The following is a 19,681-nucleotide window of genomic DNA, read 5'->3' as shown; positions in this document are numbered from 1 at the left end:
GGAATCACTCTTGAATTTCTTTTTGCTTTTTCTTATTCTTTTCAGCTTTTAATTATGGAAATTTTCTAACATATACAAAAGTATACAGAATCCCATCACCCAGTTTCAACAGTAGTCAATCCAATTCCATCTATATCCCATCCCTGTTCCCATCCCTTATTATTTTTGAAATAAATCACAGTATATTATTTCCATCTGTAAATATTTTAATAGAAATCTCTACAAGGTGTCTTTTTTTGTAGAGATTGGGCTGGGTGCGGTGGCACACACCTGTAATCCCAGAACTTTGGGAGGCCAAGGTGGGCAGATTGCTTGAGGTCAGAAGCTCAAGACCAGCCTGGCCAACATGGTGAAACTCCATCTCTACTAAAAATACCAAAAAAAAATAGACAGACATGGTGACACACGCCTGTAGCCCCAGCTACTCAGGAGGCTGAGGCACAAGAATCGCTTGAACCTGGGAAGTGAGCTGAGATCGAGCCACTGCACTCCAGCCTGGGTGACATAGCAAGACTCCATCTCAAAAACAAAACAAAACAAAACAAAAACCACCATATGACAGCTAAAAATTAATAATTTCTTAATATCATCAAATATACAGGCAGCATTCACATTTCCAGTTGTCTCGTAAATGTCATAAAATTTTTTTAACATTTTGCATCAGGACTCAATAAAATCCCAGCATTATAATTGACTGAAATGTCTTTTTAACTTCTTTTCATCTATAAGTTCTCCTTCTACACCTTTTATTATCATTATAATTATTATTACTAGGTCATTTGTCCTGTAGATTTTCCAGTCAGGATTTTGCTGATTGTATCACCATGGTTGTAGGATTCTAGAGGCTTGAACATATTAACGTTCAATAGTTGAGGGAGATGCAAAATCACTCTCTAGGTGGTGATGTTATTCCATCAGGAAGTACATAATGTCCAACTGGCTATTTGTGGTATTAGCAGCTACTTATACATAAGAACTAGATCCAGTAAATCATGAGGGACTGGCTGGGCATGGTGACTCATGCCTGTAATCACAGCACTTTGGGAAGCCAAGGTGGGCAAATCACCTGAGGTTGGGAGTTCAAGACTAGCCTGGACAATATGGTGAAACCCCGTCTCTACTAAAAAAAAAAAAAAAAAAAATAAATATATATATATATATATACACACAAAAATTAGCCAGGTGTGGTGGTGCACACCTGTAGTTCCAGCTACTCAGGAGGCTGAGGCAGGAGAATTGCTTGAACCTGGGAGGCAGAGGTTGCGAGCCAAGATCGCACCACTGCACTCCAGCCTGGGTGATAGGGCAAGACTCTGTCTCAAAAATAAATAAATAAAAATAAAAATAATAAATCATGAGAGACTGCAAAGTGGTTATATTATAAATCTATCATTCCTTCAGTCATTAGCTAGAATATTTCTTTTTTGTATGTGTAGAGATGGGATCTTGCTAAGTTGCCCAGACTGGAGTACACTGACTATTCACAGGTATGATTATAGTACACACTACAGTTTCAAACTCCCAGGCTCAAGTGATTGTCCCACCTCAGCCTCCTGAGTACTGAATTATAGGCACACACCACCATGCCTGGCTGCTAGAATATTTCTACAAATAGAAACTTTCTCTCATGTACTATTGGGTTGCCTAGTGGTACAGTTCATATAGAAAGGCAAGATATAGACAGATTCAACTGATTTAAAAAAAAAAAAAAAAGAACAAGAAAGAAAGAAAGGCTCACTTGTAACCTCTAAAAATGACAAAATAATTTTATACCATTTTGAACACAAAGACTTAAATACATTTGATGCAGTTTAATTCCCTGAAATTATTATACTTATTGATGCTCTAATTTTCTCATCTTTTATAGGAAAAGGTGGGAGCCTCTTCGAGTAGGCTCTTGAGTCCTTCTGATGAGTCCCTGGTAGCAGTCTTTTTTATTAATAGTTTCCTTATCTCCAGAAGACAAGATGTTCCAGGCTTACTGTACATTTCCTTTCACAGACATGCAATCAGCATTTCTCTAAAGAGCCTTTTAATAAGAAATGGTATTTCAAGACTAAAGTTTGGGCACTAGAAGCTGAACTTCTTTTTAATCAACATTCTTCTTTCTTATTGTTTGATTTTCTCTTATTTCTCTTTTTTCCTCTTCTTATTGGACTGTCAAAAACTTTTTTTTTTTTTTTTGAGATGGAGCCTCGCTCTGTCGCCCAGGCTAAAAGCACAGTGGTACGATCTGAAGACCTTTCATAACACAAACATTCCATAAACCAGGGGTCCCCAACCTCTGGCCTGTGAACCAAAACTGGTCCACACAGTAGGAGGTAAGTGGCTGGAGAGTAAGCATTACCACCTGAGCTCCACCTCCTGTCAGATCAGCGGCGGCATTAGATTCTCACAGGGGCACAAACCTTACTGTGAACTGTGCATGCAAGGGATCTAGGTTGTGCCTCCTTATGAGAATCTAATGCCTGATGATCTTCTGAGGTGGAACAGTTTCATCCAGAAACCGCCCCTGCCTCCTCCCCATCCCCTTGTCCGTGGAAATATTATCTCCCATGAAACTGGTCCCTAGTGCCAAAAAGTCTGGAGACCACTGCCATAAACTATACAACAATAAGATAAAATGTAATTATGAATTACATTTGAATTAAATTTTAGAAGAGAAGACACATACTCTTAGAAAGTGCTTCAAGTAATCCAGGGTAGACTTAAATTTCAAGAACAACCCATCAGGACAGTGACTAACTAGACTATATCTACAACAGCTTCAGGTGAACTCAGCCCTAAGCAAAACTGTGACATAAAAAAAAACTATAATTCATGCCACTCCCCTTCTTTAGTAAGTACCTTGGCCTTTTTTTCCAATTTTATTTATTTATTTTAAATTGATAGATAAAATTATATGTATTTATTGCGTTTCTTAAATTTATTTTTAATTGACAAATAAAATCATATGTATTTATGGTGTACCCTGCTTTTTTCTGACTTATTTCTCCAAGAAAAAGTATCTTGCTTTTTTGACACACTATCCTTTTAAATCCAATCTCCCAAATTTATACCCTGTGAACCCCCATACTTTGCTCTTCACTTCCCTGAAGCTTCCATATGATTAGATCCCTCTGCAGTCCTCTAGTCTCAAAGCAAGGATTTTCAACTATTTTGCCTATGACCCACAGTCAAAAGTACATTTTCTATTGAGGTACAATATACATATACAGAGAGAAGAGGTGCAATAGAAAGCAAGGGAGAGAGAGGAGGAGGAAAAAGCACTCTAATGTTTTCTATTCTATTCTAACTTATTTATTAAAAAAAAAAAAAAAACTAGTAGTAAACCAGCTGCAGTGGCTCTCACCTGTAATCCCAGCACTTTGCGAGGCCAAAGTGGGAGGACTACTTCAGGCCAGGAGTTCAAGACCAGCCTGGGCAATATAGTGGGACCTCACCTCTCCAAAAAATTTAAAAATTAGCTAGGTGTGGTGGTGCACACCTGTAATCCTAGCTACTCAGGAGTCTGAGGCAGGAGAATCCCTTAAGCCCAGGAGTTCCAGGCTGCAATGAGCTACGATCATGCCATTGCACTCCAGCCAGGGTGACAGAGTAAACTCCTGCCTCAAGAAAGAAAGAAACAAACAAACAAAAAAAAAAACTAGTAGTGACCTCCTAAACTGATTTCATGACCCATTAATGAGTCACAAACTGCAGTTTACTGGTGCTTTATATCCCCCATATATCCTTATTGAAGTTGAGCCTTCTTATTTCTAGTATAATCATGACTTCCACTCAATTACATGACTTTTGATCTTTCATCTTTTTTCAAAAAATGATAAAGAAAATAAATTTTTAATCTGATGAATGCAAGGCCTCTTTAAATTATCAGGCCCAAAGAGGCATTAAAATGAGATAGCAGTCACTGTCTCACATCCCCTTGAGCTAAGCAATTATTTCAAAGTTGCCTGCTATGTGGACTCTAGACTGTCACCAAGTAGCCACAAATTAACCTAACAATGCCATACACTGGATACCATAACTCACACGCTATAGTTCAGCAATATATAGCCAATCACTAATCAATGTTATTTCTGTAAGCCAGTAAGAATTCCTGAAAAACAACTTTTGTAATCAATCCATCTCCTGATTGCTTCCTTTTTTCTTTAAAATATTGAACCTCTCCTTTGCTCTCCAGAGTACCTCCCAGTGTTTCCCAGGCTGCAGTCCTCAGCCTGGGCCTAAACACTCTACTTATATTAATTTTGCCTCAGTTTCCTTATCTAGGTAAACAAAAGTATAAGTGTATTTTTTAATTATGAGCTGCTTCGCACATTTCATAGAATAAGGATGATTTGGTATAAATAATGAATAAGTAAAAACATTTGTCCTGTACCCCATTTTTAAATTTTTTTTATTTTTATATATTTAGAGGGTACAAGTGCAGATTTCTTACATGCACATAGACATTGTGGTGAGTTTAGGCTTTCAGTGTACCCATCACCAAATTCAACCCTCACCCCTCCTCCTACCTTTTGTAGTCCCAATGTCTATTATTCTACTCTGTATGTCCATGTGTACCCATTGTTTAGCTCCCACTTACAAGGGAAAACATGCACTGTACCCCAGTCTTTTGAGGCATGTGCTTCCCACAGTGCTAACCTATCTTGAGGAATGTTAATGGAAGAAGGTAAAGGGATGCTCCCACGACCTTCCTTTTCTTCCTAGGTAACAAGTTTCATTGTAGTCTTCTAGAAATAATTGCTTCATCTTTTGCCATCTAACAAACAGGAGTAGTGGTGAAAATGTTAGATTAAATAAAAGTGAAATACAGATTTCTGGAAGGTAGAGGAGATTTTTATTTAGGCGCCTCTCCAATCACAATGTGTAGGTAATTTCCAGTTTCACCAACAGGTAAGATGAGCATTTAGTTAAAGATAATAAAGTGACATAAGCTCTGAATGTTTTCCCAGAGGCTTTTAGATTTTTTTTTTATTTTTTAGTCATTTTATAAATAATAAATACAGATTGAGTATTTCTCTTACATGCATCTAAAATGCTAGAACTTCTATGACTAACAAAAGGCAACCAGGCAATGCAGCATACAAGAAAGAACTGCTAAAAGATTCAAATAGCTTGGCCAGGCACAGTGGCTCATGCCTGTAATCCCAGCACTTTGGGAGGCTCAGGTGGGCAGATCACGAGGTCAGGAGTTCAAGACCAGCCTAGCCAATATGGTGAAATCCTGTATCTACTAAAAATACAAAAAAAAAAAAAAAATTGGCCGGGTGCGGTGGCTCACGCCTGTAATCCCAGCACTTTGTGAGGCAGAAGCGGGCGGATCATGAGGTCAGGAGATCAAGACCATCATGGGTAACATGGTGAAACCCTGTCTCTACTAAAAATACAAACAATTAGCCATGCATGGTGGTGGTCACCTATAATCCCAGCTACTCGGGAGGCTGAGGCAGGAGAATGGCTTGAACCCAGGAGGCGGAGCTTGCAGTGAGCCAAGATCGTGCCACTGCACTCCGGCCTGCGCAACACAGCAAGACTCCATTTCAAAAAAAAAAAAAAATAGCCGAGTGTGATGGTACACACCTGTAGTCCCAGCTACTCGGGAGGCTGAGGCAGAAGAATCACTTGAACCCAGGAGGGGGAGGTTGCAGTGAGCCATGGCTGCGCCACTGCACTCCAACCTGGGTGACAGAGTAAGACTCCATCTCAAAAAAAAAAAAAAAAAACTATTCAAATATCTTAATTTCATGGAAGGCACAAAGCCAAGCCTAGAGGAAAGAACCTTCTGTTTCCTTCTTAAATTCTCTTTAAGACAAACTTAACAGACATATGGGTAATTGTTCTCCTCTAACTAGAATCCTATGATTCCAGTTAGCCTATAGCTTCCTTATAAGCTTCCACATGTGATATAGTTTGACTCTGTGTCCTTACCTAAATCTCATGTTGAATTGTAATCCCCAATACTGGGGGAGAGACCTGGTAGAAAGTGATTGGATCATGGCGGCAGATTTCCCACTTTGCTGTTCTCACGTTACTGAGTGAGTTCTCATGAGATCTGTTTGTTTAAAAGTATGTGGCACTTCCCTCTTCACTCTCTCTCCTGCTGGCCTTGTGAAGATATGCTTGCTCCCCCTTCCCCTTCCACCATGATTCTAAGTTTCCTGAGGCTTCCCCAGCCTTGCTTCCTGTAAAGTCTGCAGAACCATGAGCAATTAAACCTCTTTTCTTTATAAATTACGTAGTCTCAAGTAGTTCTTTATAACAATGTGAAAACCAACTTAGACAACATGGAAGCCTATAGACTTCCACATGGCTGTGAGAGAAATCAGAAAAAATCTAAGAACAGCTATTTAGGAGTTAAAATTATGCTACTGAAAGAATGACCACAAATATGCATGATCCTATACACATGGTACATTATGAGAACACATAAGCTACATTATGGCACTCTTAACTTGCAAAAGTATAATTCAATAAAGTAAGTTCAGAGTTTTTAACTTACATTTGTTTATATTCTGGGCTCAAACTCCTAATTTCTGGTGAAATTTTCTTCTCTATTGTTTTAGAAAACTTGATGTATTTCTTGTGGTTGATAGCTCCTGATGGCAAGTCAGTTGCAAAAGAATTAGAGCCATCATCTATTAAGTCAATATTTTCCTCTGCCTGGGGAATATAAGAGCCACAATCAAGCATGTCCTCTTTGCACATACATATTAAATATGACATTCTGGGTCAATCATTCATTTTAGATCGATATTCTTTCTCAAATAGTGCTACCGAAGAGAATTTTGTTGAAAAAGGTTTTACTCACTAATGTATTATTTTTCCAGATTCAGTACATACTCTAAATAACTCCAATTATCCTTAGTACATTATACAGCTATAAAATGAACATCATTTATGAATATGTCTAACAGTTATTGCATTTAGCACTTTTTCTTTTTTTGAGACAGGATCTCTTTTTGTTGCCTAGAGTGGAGTCCGGTGGTGCAATCATGTCTCACTGCAGCCTTGACCTCCCAGGCTCAAGCAATTCTCCCACCTCAGCCTCCTGAGAAGCTGAGACCACAGACATGCACCATCACGCCTGGCTAATTTTTTTATTATTTGTAGCGACAAGGTCTCTCTACATTGCCAAGGCTGGTCTCGAACTTCTGAGCTCAAGCAGTCCTCCCATCTCAGCCTCCCAAAGTGCTAAGATTACAGGCATGAGCTACCTCTCCCAGCCTGGATCTAGCTCTTAAGGCATCAAAGTACAAAAGTTTATCATACTCTTTGCCAAGCAAGGTACAAAAGTTTATCATACTCTTTGCCAAGCAAGGTACAAAAGTTTATCATACTCTTTGCAAAGCAGTATTTTTATTATAAAAATTAACTCGATTTTAGATATAAACCGAAGCCATGATCCATGAAAGAAATAATCGATAAGTTAAACTTCATTTAAATTAAAAGCTTCTGCTCTGTGAAAGACACCATATCAAGACAATGAAAGGACAAGTCACAGACTGGGAGAAAACGTTTTCAAAAGACATATCTCATAAAGAACTGTTATCCAAAATATACAAAGAACTCTTAAAACATAATAAAAAAGAACTCAATTTTAAAATGAGCTAAAGACTTGAACAGACACCTCACCAAAGAAGATATACAGAAACATGGTAAATAATGATATGAAAAGATGCTCAACATTATAATGGGATTAGGGAACTGCAAATTAAAAGGAAATATCATTACATACCTGTTAGAATGATGAAATTTTAACAAAAAAAAACTATAAAACTTTGATAAAAGAAACTGAAGAAGACACAAATAAATGAGAAAATAGCCCAAGTTCATAGATTCAAAAAGTTAATATTGTTTAAATGTCCATACTTTCCAATGCTATCTACAGATTCAATGCAATTCTTCTCAAAATTTCAATGTCATTTTTCACAGAAATAAAAAAATCCTAACATTCATATGGAAACAGAAAACACCCCATATAGCCAAAGCAATCTTAAGTAAAAAGAACAAAGTTGGAGGCACCACACTTCCTAATTTCAAAACAGATGATAAAGCTATAGTAATCAAAACAGAATGTTACTGGCATAAAAACAGACACACCAATCAATAGGACAGGATAGAAAGCCTAGAAATTTTCCAAATATTTACAGTCAGCTGATTTTCAACAAAGGTGCCAAGTACACACAATGGGGAAAGAACAGTCTCTTCAATAAACGGCATTGGGAAAACTGGATATCCTTCTGCAGAAAAATGAAATTGGGACATTATCTCACACCATATACAAAAATCAATTTAAAATGCATTAAAGATTTAAACACAAGACCTAAAACTGTAAAGTTACAAGAAGATAGGGGAAAAGCTCTACCACATTGGTCTGGGGAATGATTTGTTGGATAAGACTCTATAAGCATAGGCAACAAAAGCAAAAATGGAAAATGGGATTATATGAAACCAAAAAGCTTCTGTACAGCAAGGGAAACAATCAACAGGGGACGAACAACCCACAGAAGGGGAGAAAATATTTGCAAACCTTACATCTGTTAAGGGGATAAGGGGTTTATACCCAAATTACATAAGGAACTCAAGCAAGAAAACAAACTATCCAATTAAAAAATGTGTGAAGGATCTGAACAGACATTCTCAAAAGAAGACATACAAATGGCCTATAGGTTTGTGAAAAAATGCTCAATATCACTAATTATTAGGGAAATGCAAACTAAAACCACAATGAGATATCATCTCATACTAGTCTGTTAGATATTCTGTTAGCTATTCTGTTAGAATAGCTATTATCAAAAAGACAAAGGATAATAAGTGTTGGCAAGGATGTGGAGAAAAGGGAACATCTGCACACTGTTGGTATGAATGTTAGTACAGCCATTCTAGAAAACAGTATGGAGGTTCCTCAAAAACTAAAAACAGAATTACCATACGTTCCAGCAATCCCACTTCTGGGTATATATCCAAAGGAATTGAAATTAATATGTTGATGAGATATCTGCACTCCCATATTCATTTCAGCATTATTCACAATAGCCAAGATATAAAAGTAACCTAAGTGTCCATCAACAGATGAATACATTAAGAAAATGTGGTGAATATATACAAATGAATACTATACAGCCTTTAAAAAGAAGGAAATTTGGTCATTCACCATAACATGGATAGAACTGGAAGACATTATGCTAAGTAAAATAAGCCAGGCACAGAAAGACAAACGCTGTATGATCTCACTTACATGTGAAATCTAAAAATATTGTTCTCATAGAAACAGGAAGTAGAAAGATGGTTATCAGAGGCTGGGGGGTGGAGAGGTTTGGGGGAAGAAGAGGGATGGGGAATGGGAAGACATTGATCAAAGGGTACAGAGTTTCAGTTAGACTGGAGGAACAAGTTTTAGTGATCTAATGCATTGGTGAACATGGTTAGTAAATAATATATACTTCAAAATCACTAAAATATTTTTTATGTTCTTACCACAAAAAAAAAGATTATGTTAATAGCTAGATTAAATATTTCTATAATGTACACATAGATCAAAATACTACATTATGCCCCAAAAATACACACAATTATTATTATTTGTCAATTTAAAATAATAATAAAAAACTCAATTAAGAAAAAAGAATGGCAATAATCCAAAACACTGACAACAACAAATGCCGGCAAGGATGTGAAGCAAGAACTCTCATAATTGCTGATGGGAATGCAAAATGGTACAACCACTTTGGAAGACAGTTTGGCAGTTTCTTACAAAACTAAACATACTTTTACCATACAATCCAACTACTGCACTTGTTGGTATTTACTCAAACAAGCTGAAACTTTATTTCCACATAAAAACCTACAATTGGATGTTTATAGTAGCTGTACTCATAATTGCCAAAACTTGAAAGCTATCAAGATGTCCTTCAGTAATTAATAAACTGTGTTAAATGTAGAGAATGGGATATTATTTAGTGCTAAAAAGAAGTGAGCTATCAAGCCTTGAAAATACATTTAAAAACTTTAAATGCACATTAAGTGAAAAATTCCCGACCTGAATGGTTCCATATTGTATAATTCCAACAATATGACATTCTGGAAAAGGCAAAACTATGGAGACAGTAAAAAATCAGTGTTTGCCAGGGGATGGGGGAAGGAGAAGCAAATAGCTAGAGCACAGAGGATTTTAGGGCAATGTGATTATTCTGTATGATACAAAATAAATAAATGAGACCTAATTAAACTCAGAAGCTCTTGCACAGCAAAAATAATAATCAACACAGTCAACAGACAACCAACAGATGGGAGAAAATATTTGCAAACTATACATCCAACAAAGGACTAATATCCAGAATTTACAAGGAATTCAAACAAATCAGCCGAAAAAAAACAAGTACTCCCATTAAAAAGTGGGAAAATAACATGAGCAGATATTTCTCAAAAGAAGATATACAAATGGTCAACTAATATATGAAAAATGCTCAACATCACCAGGGAAATGCAAATTAAAACCACAATAAGATATCACCTTACCCCAGTCAGAATGGCCATTATTAAAAAGTCAAAAAACAATAAATGTTGGTGCAGATGGGATGAAAAGGGAAAATTTATACACTGCTAGTGGGAATGTAAATTAGTATAATTTCCACAGAAAACAGTATGGAGATTTCTCAAAGAAATAAAGGTAGATCTATCATTCAATCCAGCAATCCCACTACTGGGTATCTACCCAAAGAGAAAAAAAAGTTATTGTATCAAAAAAAAACCCTACACATAAATGTTTATCTCAGCACAATTCACAATACCAAAGGTATGGAACCAACCTAAGTGCCCATCAACCGATGAGAGGTTAAAGAAAATGTGGTATATATACTATGGAATACTACTCATCCATAAAAAAGAACAAAATTATGTCTTTTGCAGCAACTTGGATGAAACTGGAGGCCATTATCCTAAGTGAAGTAACTCAGGAACAAAAAAACCAAATACCACATATTCTCATTTATAAATGGATCCAAAAAGCTATGGATCCAAAAAGGCATATAGAGTGGTACAGATTCAGAAGTGGAGAGGGGGCAGGGAAGTGAAGGATGAAAAACTACCTGTTGGGTACAATGTATACTATTCAGGTAACAGGTACACTAAAAGCCCAGACTTCACCACTGTATAATTCAGCCATGTAACCAAAAACCACTTGTACCCCTGAAGCTATTGAAATAAAAAACATTAAATAAATAAATAAATTTCTCTACAAAAAATAACAAAAAACAAAGCCTATATTTAAAAAAGAAGCTATATTGCTTCTAAATAGACACCTCTCCCCACCCCCCCCCCCAAAAAAGAAATAGAGTTTAGTGACAATAAACATGTTTAGAAAAAGAAGAATGCAGTTGGAAATATTCTCTCCTGAAATTTGGCTGTTTGCTTAAGACAACTGGCGGCATCCAGTCAATCAAAGGTGCATTAGTCCTGAGTCTTTGAACCCAAAGGTGACCCTCAAGATTACACAGACAATTTATAAAGATTACCAAGGAAGTTTAGAGAGAACCTCTATTTCCACAGAATGGAAATTAACAGAACTATTTCAGTGACTTTTAGAATCTGCATCATTTGTCTTATAACAAAGGCATACCTTTAAATTGTTTCAAAAAGACAATTCGATTTGCTGCCTTGATGAGATGTGTATTACAAATGATGAAAGGATTCCTAAAGAGATTGAAAAAAATGACCCAAAATAGAAAGCTGAGGGGGAAAAGGGGTAGGAAATTTAAAAAGACAGAAAAACCTGTTACCAAAGGCCAAGTGAATGAAAACAAAGAGTGAGTAGAAGTTTTTGACACAGAAGAAGAAAAGAATCTCAGAAACACTGCAGTAAAAGGTGAGCCATCTGGGAAGTATAAATTATACAGTCTAAGGAAAACAAACTGGTATGATACTTTAATATTAATTTTTAAGAATTCATCTTCAAAATCAGTTTATAAGGGCAAAATCAACAAAGTAGTAGGTATAAAAAGGTAAACTTTAAATGTATATATGTGTATATATATGATATAAAGTACATATCTCAGCACTTTTCAAGAGTCTCTGAGATTATTTTTCAAACTATAGTACAGGTACATGTTTTACACAGTAGCGTCAGATCTGTTAAAAGGATAAATTTAAAAGATTAGGACTCTCAATTGACAATGCTGAATTTCACTTGAGCCCTAAACTCCCAGAAAACAGTGAGGGTTAAAGGAATCCCCCACCCTTTTGTGTTCTGGAAAATGGCTTACTGCAAACCACCCCTCCCCATGTGACTTAGGTAAGACTCTGGAATGCCCCCCTTGTTTACTTATTACAATGCCAGACACACCCCCTCAAAATTCCCTTTCTTTTTGTCATAAATTATTAGCTGAATTGTTTTATCCCCACTGATAATCAGAACAAAATAGACTGACTTCATGACAAAATACTCTCCAATATACTTATCTAATCATTCTACTGTTTCATCCCATTTCCCCACACCTGGTTCTTTCTAGCATCTCTCTATAAAAGAAAACTCTTTCTGCCCAACCCTTGAGACACCTGCAGATCTTACGATCACAGCATTCTTCCCATTGCAATAGTCCTCCTCCTCTTCCAATTTCAATAGTCCCTTTTTTACCTTGCAACAATTATTTTGAATAAAGTCTCTGCTTACTAAGTCCAGATTTGTTTTTATTTGAAAAAAATTGTCTTATTTGACACAATACTAGCAAAAAAAAAAAGGCAGAGGCATCTAAAAAGACAGAAGGGCATAAAAATCTGAAGTACAGATAAGAGGGCTAAAGAAATTTGATGTCCTCTACATTATTTTTTGGTTATACTCTCACATCATTAATTATATTATCTACGACCTCTCATGTAAGTTTAACCCTTTTGATCTCCACAAAAATTATCCAGGTCCGTACCCCACCAAAATACTCTCATCACACAGCACAGAAGATCTCTCAGTATTATATGGGTTGTTGGGATGGGAGTTCAATACATGTTCACTAAAATGACTCAAAAGTCATCTCAGTTACTTGGCCGGGTTCCTTATAACTATTACTCTATGAATTTGCTTACTGATTATGAATATGAGGTAACGTAAACTAATTTTAAAAAGAAGAAAGAAGAAATCTTTGGAAACTGTTTTAAATAAATACCTGGCAGAATAAATGTACTTTAGTTTCCATCTTTCTGTTTAAAGGTAAATTCTGTCCTTAAGGACTCCAGGCTTTGATGAACAAGTATGAATGAGCAATAGTACAAAAGGATTTCCTGCCAAAAAAAAAGAGAAAGAAAAAATCATATGCTTGTTTAGGACACTTAAGCAATTATATTTACCTACCTGAAGTTATCTCTTCAATGTAACATTGACACAATATTTCACCAACACAGATATGTGGGCAAACACTAGAAAAAGCAGTTAGTAGACTATAAATCACAGATCATCCAGTTCCTTAACTTTACCTTTCGTGGTATGAGGAGAAATCCAGTTTCAAATGGCATACAAAGCAGAGAAATCCAATTACCTATTTATTTAAATAAACCCTGAGAAGCAGAACTGCTAAGACAGTAGTAATCACGCATGTTACTGAATGCTTACTGTGTGCTAAATATTATGATAAAGACTTGAAGAGATCAAGTTTCCCAAGATCACACAGCCAGCAAATAGCAGAGACAGAATTTGAATTCAGACAATTTAACTCCAAGCCTGTGGTCTTCAGTCCCATAGAACATTGCCTCTCAAAACAATGCTACTGCAAACAAAAGATGGTGTAGGCTGGGCGCGGTGGTTCATATCTGTAATCCCAGCACTATGGGAGGCCGAGGCGGGCAGATCACGAGGTCAAGAGATCGAGACTATCCTGGCCAACATAGTGAAACCCCGTCTCTACTAAAAATATAAATCAATTAGTTGGGCGTAGTGGCATGTGCCTATAATCCCAGCTACTCAGGATGCTGAGGCAGGAGAATCGCTTGAATCCAGGAGGCGGAGATTGCAGTGAGCCAAGATCACACCACTGCACTCCAGCCTGGGATATACAGCAAGATTGTCTCAGAAAAAAAAAGGCCAGGCATGGTGACTCACACCTGTAATCCCAGCACTTTGAGACGCCAAGGCAGGTGGATCACGAGGTCAGGAGTTCAAGACCAGCCTGGCCAAGATGATGAAACCCTGTCTCTACTAAAAATACAAAAATTAGCCCAGTGTGGTGGCATGCGCCTATAATCCCAGCTACTCAGGAGGCTGAGGCAGAGAACTGCTTGAACCCGGGAGGCAGAAGTTGCAGTGGGCCAAGATCACACCACTGCACGCCAACCTGGGTGCAAGACTCTGTATCAAAAAAAAAAAAAAGAAAAAGAAAAGAAAGAAAGAAAAGATGGTGTAGCCTCACTTCAATCCAAAGACTTTCACATTATTCAAATGTGATAACCAACACTTAGAAATTCCTCAAATTTTCACATTTTCAACTCACATCTGAGTTACATTTGATGAGCTATTTATCACAGTGCTAGCTATATTACATTATATTACATTGCTAGTTATAATAGTCTTTTTCTTGTAAAGTTTAACTGCAAGTATTAATATTCTAATGAAGACAGAGCACTTAAAATCATTTTTATTTATTTCTGACATATGTTAATAGTCATTATTTTTCAATGTGATATGTCCAACATTCCTGGAATTCAAAATATGTTAAAATAAAATAGAACCACATTGAAAATACCCATCTCAGAAAATACTGGAAATCTATGCAGGTCTCCCCAGTAACCCATCCTATGTAATCTCTTCTAGATCTTCTCCAACCAGTTCAATATTTACCTCTAAACTACTGTGCATAGCACTTACTGTCTTCACTATTCTTGTCTTCACTATTTAACTGACATTAATCATTTGCCTTGTATTTGTATTTAATTTTCATATGTATACCTCCTATACCAACTATAGCCTAAATTTATAAAGAACTGGGACTGGTAACTTATCATTCTTAAAATTATTTCTCACAGTATCAAATACAATGGTATATATATAATGAAGGAAAGAGTAGAGGAGAGGAGGAAAGGTATGGAGGGAGGGGAAAAGAGAGGGAGAGAGGGATGAATGAACAAATTCCCTTCCTACTAAGCTACTCACCAAGAGTTCTTAAATCATCAAAGTGCTTAATTAAGCAGAGTTGACACGTTTTGAATAAATCTTGAAAGGAACAATTGTTCTGTAATTTATTGACCAGATTATCAAAAAGTTGGCAGGTCTTAATTTGCTGGATGAATCAGGTGCCGCATAAGCCTCTCCAAACTTAAAAGAAAAAATTAACTTAGAAAGTCTATTCCCTGTATCTCTGACAATAAATTGTTTCTCAACTATTTCAATCCTATCTTCTATCTGTGAACTTGCAGGAACAAATCAAGAGAAATGGAGGGAGTCATATCCCTTTTCTCCAGTCGTCTACCCATTCACCTTTCTATCCATGAATTCAACGTTTATGTCTGCATGCTTAGCCTAGGTTCTCTCCCAGGCTCTAGGGATATAGCAATGAACAAAATATATATAAATATATATAAAATCTGCCCTCATGAAGCTTACATTCTAGTCAGGGAGTGAAATGATAAAATAGAAAAATAAAACATATCGTATGTTATCTGCAATAAGTACAAAAAAAAAAGTAAAGCAGGGAGGGGAATATGAAATATAGTATAGGGGAAGAGATGCAGGGAACAGAATGGGTGGCCAAGGAAGACCTTATTGAGAAGGAGACTTTTGAGTACAGACCTGCGGGAACTGAAGTAGGGAGCTGATTAATACCTTAGGGAAGAGCATTTCAGCCAGAAAGAAAAGTTAAGTACAAAAGTCCCGAGGCAAGAAGAATGTTCAAGGAATAGTGGGAAGGCCCCAGGAGGCTGAAGCAGGAGAGATCAGAGAAGCTAAGGGAAGGTGGCAGATCATGGAGGAACCCTAGATGACAGTAAGAACTGTGGCTTGTACTCTGAAGGAGTGACAAGCATTGGAAGAGTTCTGAGAAGGATTACATAATCTGAAGTTCTTTCTGAAAGGATCACTCTAGTTACTGTGAGGAGGGAAATCAGGTAGGTCTGGGTTCCTGAATGCCAAGTGAAGAGGGTACTTCAAGAGGTGAGCAATCAGGCTGTGCGTGGTGGCTTATGCAGGTAATCCCAACACTTTGGTGCGGGGGGGTGGGTGCGGGTCTAAGCAGGAGGGCTGCTTAAGGCCAGGAGTTCAAGACCAGCCTGGGCAACAGTGAAACTCCCACCTCTACAGAATTTTATTTTTTAATTAGCTGGACATGGCGACCTTAGTCCCAGCTACTCCAAAGCCTGAGGCAGGAGGATCTTTTGAGCCCAGGAGTTTGAAGCTGCAGTGGGCTATGATTGCACCACTGCACTCCAGCCTGGGCGACAGAGTGAGACCTTGTCTCAAAAAAAAAAAAAAAAAAAAAAAAAAAAGGGGGGGGGGGGGTGGAGGGCTAAGCTCAGTACTGAATGGTTCGCTAGGTTTCACAACACGGAGGACACCGACAACCTTGAAAGGAGCCATCTGGGTGGGGTGGTAAGGAGACAATGTCCTCAGAGCGAGTACAAGAGAGAACAGGGTAAAGAAACTGAACCCAGCCAGTAGGGTAGGCTCTTTCAAGGAGTTATGTTGTTAAGAGAAATAAGGTAGTAGCTGAGAGGAAAACGGGGCTGTGGGGGTTTAAGATGAGAAAAACAAAGGCATCTTCACTGAAGCATGACTCTGTACGACATCCCTTCACAAAATACCTTCCTCTTTCCTCTCATGCCACATTTCCCTCACAAGCCGCCCCACTCGCTCGCTTTTCTCTCGCTAGAGGGACTGAAAACGTCATTAATACCAACTGCATACACAACTCCATTGCAGCTACTGCCATTCATGAACGCTCAAACTTTCGTCACCCTGTTTTCATATTTGTGTAACAAACGTCGAGTGAACCTCCACCTCTTCCAAGAACCCACGCTGAGGAGGCTTCCCATAGACCCTGCTCTTATGAAGCCAACGACTTCTACAGGAAGAAACAGGACCTGTAAGCTAGGGTGAACGACCCGCAAGATGGAAATGAGTGCCCTAATAGAGGTCTCCGCCTCACGCTGAAGGAGCAGGGAAGTGACCCCAACCCCGGGACCGCCAGCCTTCTACAACAACCACCATTTCTGAGGAACCACCTGATCAGTCCCAGTCACCCTTCACCCTGCCCCTTTGTCCCACTCGGTCCCCTAACTGCTCCTTTCTGGAACCTTCCTTCACCCGGCCCCACCACTGTTCTCCTTCCACCCTCGCACCCTACTGCATTCTCCACCCTCCACCTCGAAGGCTCCCCTCCCAACTCCTCAGCGGGTCTCGCCTCCCCTCCCCACCTCTGTCCCCCAAGGTTCCCACTACCGGCCCGAGCTGCCCTCCCCTCCTCTTGGCTCGAGGCCCCCGCGCTCTCTGCGGTCAGCCCCTGGGGTCCCTCGGGCGGCGCTGCTCTAGCTCCGCAGCCTTCCCAGGCTCCCGTGCAGCGCGGTCCCGCCCCCGCGGTCACCTGACCGAGCCCGACGCTCCGCCCACCGAGCGTCGCGAGCGGAGCGGGCACATTGCCGCCGTCGAGCCGGTGCTGCCACGGCCACCGCCACCGCCCAGGGGCTCCGGGGCCGTGGGGAGCGGCTGAACTCAACACCGCCTCCGCGCCGACTGGAAGGCGCTGCGGCCGCGCCTGCCTGCCCCACCTCATAGGGGCCAGTGACCTCACGAGGCGAGCCGCCGGGCGCTGCATTCGAGCGGCGGGGCTCCTGTCCGTGCGCTTTCCTCCCGCAGCCCCGGCCGGGATTCCGCCCTCCGTCCTTGCCACCCGCTCGCCACTCTTCCCTAATCGCTGTTCATTCTCCGGTGCGCTGTCCCGCCATGGTCTGACCCCACTTCAGTTTTATCTTCGGTCCACCCTTTGAACACCCCGACCCCCGACCCCTTTCTTCTAAAACATTCCATCCTTCTTGGCTTCTGCTGCTCAATAATGGACAGCAGCTCCAAGGCCATGTGTCCCACGGCTTTGCTGAAATTTGTCTTGGGTTGCCTTTCAGGAGACTGTCGTTTCCTTTTGAAAGAGATACTTTGGTTGGTTTGGTTTTATTCTGTGTGTTTGTTTTTCCTATGTATTTATTGTATGCAGTTGGGCAAAATATTTATGCTCTCTGAGTCTCGATTTTCTCATTCTTCCAGGGTTGTGGGAATTCAAAAACATATACGTAGTGCTCAATCAATGTTACAATATTTAATCCCTTCCATGATACTACTGTGTTCATTTATATCTTAAACCTTGCTTTGTAGGCATTTAATATTTGATTTGTATTTATTATTATTAAATATATATACAAATCATAATTGTAAATATTTAGTGGGGTACAATGTGATAATATATGTATACAATACGGAATGACTAAGTCAAGCTTAACATACCCATCACCTCATTTAACGTTTTTTATGGTGAGATATTTGAAATTTACTCTTAGCAGTTTTGAGATATGCGATATATTATTTTTAGCTATAGTCACCACGCTATGCAATAGACCTCAGAAACTTGCTGCTTTTGTCTGACTGAACCTTGTACCCTTTGAACAGCATCTCCCCATCCTCCATCTCCTACCTGCCCCGTCCCTTCCCAGCCTCTAACCACTATTCTACTGTCTACTTCTATGAGTTTGACTTTTTAAGATTCCACATATAAGTGAGATCATGTGGTATGTGTCTGTCTGTGCCTGGCTTTTTTCACTTACTATGTCCTCCAAGTTCATTCATGTTGTCACAAATGACAGAAATTCTTTTTTAAGGCTGAATAGTATCCATTGTATATGTTTACCACATTTTCTTTATTCATCCATTGGTGGACAAAGGTTGATTCCATTATCTCAGCGATTGTGCATAATACTGAAATGAACATGGAAGTGCAAATAAGTCTTTGATATACTGATTTCAGTTACTCGATATATGCCCAGAAATAGCATCGCTGGATTATATGGTAGTTCTACTTTTAATTTTTCGGGAAGCCTCCATATAGTTTTCCATAATGGCTGTAACACCAACAGTGTAAAAGTTTTCTCCACATCCTCACCAACACATTATTTTTCATCATTTTGATAACAGCCATTCTTTTTTTTTTTTTTTTTGAGATGGAGTTACTCTGTTGCCCAGGCTGGAGTGCAGTGGCGCAATCTCAGATCCCTGCAACCTCCATTCCTGGGTTCAAGCGATCTTCCTGCCTCAGCCTCCCAAGTAGCTGGGATTACAAGCATGTGCCACCACACTTGGCTAATTTCTGTATTTTTAGTAGAGATGGGGTTTCACCATGTTGGCTAGGCTGGTCTCAAACTCCTGACCCTCAAGTAATCTGCCCACCTCAGCCTCCCAAAGTACTGAGATTACAGGTGTGAGCCACCACACCCAGCTTAATAGCCATGCTAACAGATGTGAGGTGATATTGTAATTTCATCTTGCATTTCCCTAATAATAGGTCTGAGACCAGCCTGGGCAACATAGTGAGGCCTCATCTCTACAAAAAAAAATTTTTTTTTAAGTCTGTTCAGATTATTTGCCTATTTTTAAAATCAGGTTATTTGCTTTCTTGCTACTGAGTTTCTTGTATATCTTGGATGTTAACCCCTTGTCAGATGT

General features: G+C 39.0%; 1 protein-coding gene and 1 long non-coding RNA gene across 2 annotated transcripts in view; one reads left to right on the top strand and one right to left on the bottom strand.

Moving 5' to 3' along the window:
- Window positions 1-19,681, top strand: part of DCAF12 (DDB1 and CUL4 associated factor 12) — a 124,906-nt gene that overhangs the window by 87,189 nt on the left and 18,036 nt on the right. The window lies entirely within an intron of this gene.
- On the bottom strand, window positions 3,632-17,686 carry LOC131384333 (uncharacterized). Its single transcript, XR_009215069.1, has 5 exons — window positions 17,559-17,686; window positions 15,137-15,298; window positions 13,161-13,275; window positions 6,506-6,666; window positions 3,632-6,197 (listed from the first exon to the last, which is right to left on the bottom strand). It is a non-coding gene; the product is annotated as an uncharacterized LOC131384333 (long non-coding RNA).

The sequence above is a fragment of the Hylobates moloch genome, unplaced genomic scaffold (genome assembly GCF_009828535.3).
Source record: "Hylobates moloch isolate HMO894 unplaced genomic scaffold, HMol_V3 SCAFFOLD_10, whole genome shotgun sequence".
Lineage (NCBI taxonomy): Eukaryota > Metazoa > Chordata > Mammalia > Primates > Hylobatidae > Hylobates > Hylobates moloch.
This window is presented reverse-complemented; position numbering and strand designations above follow the sequence as displayed.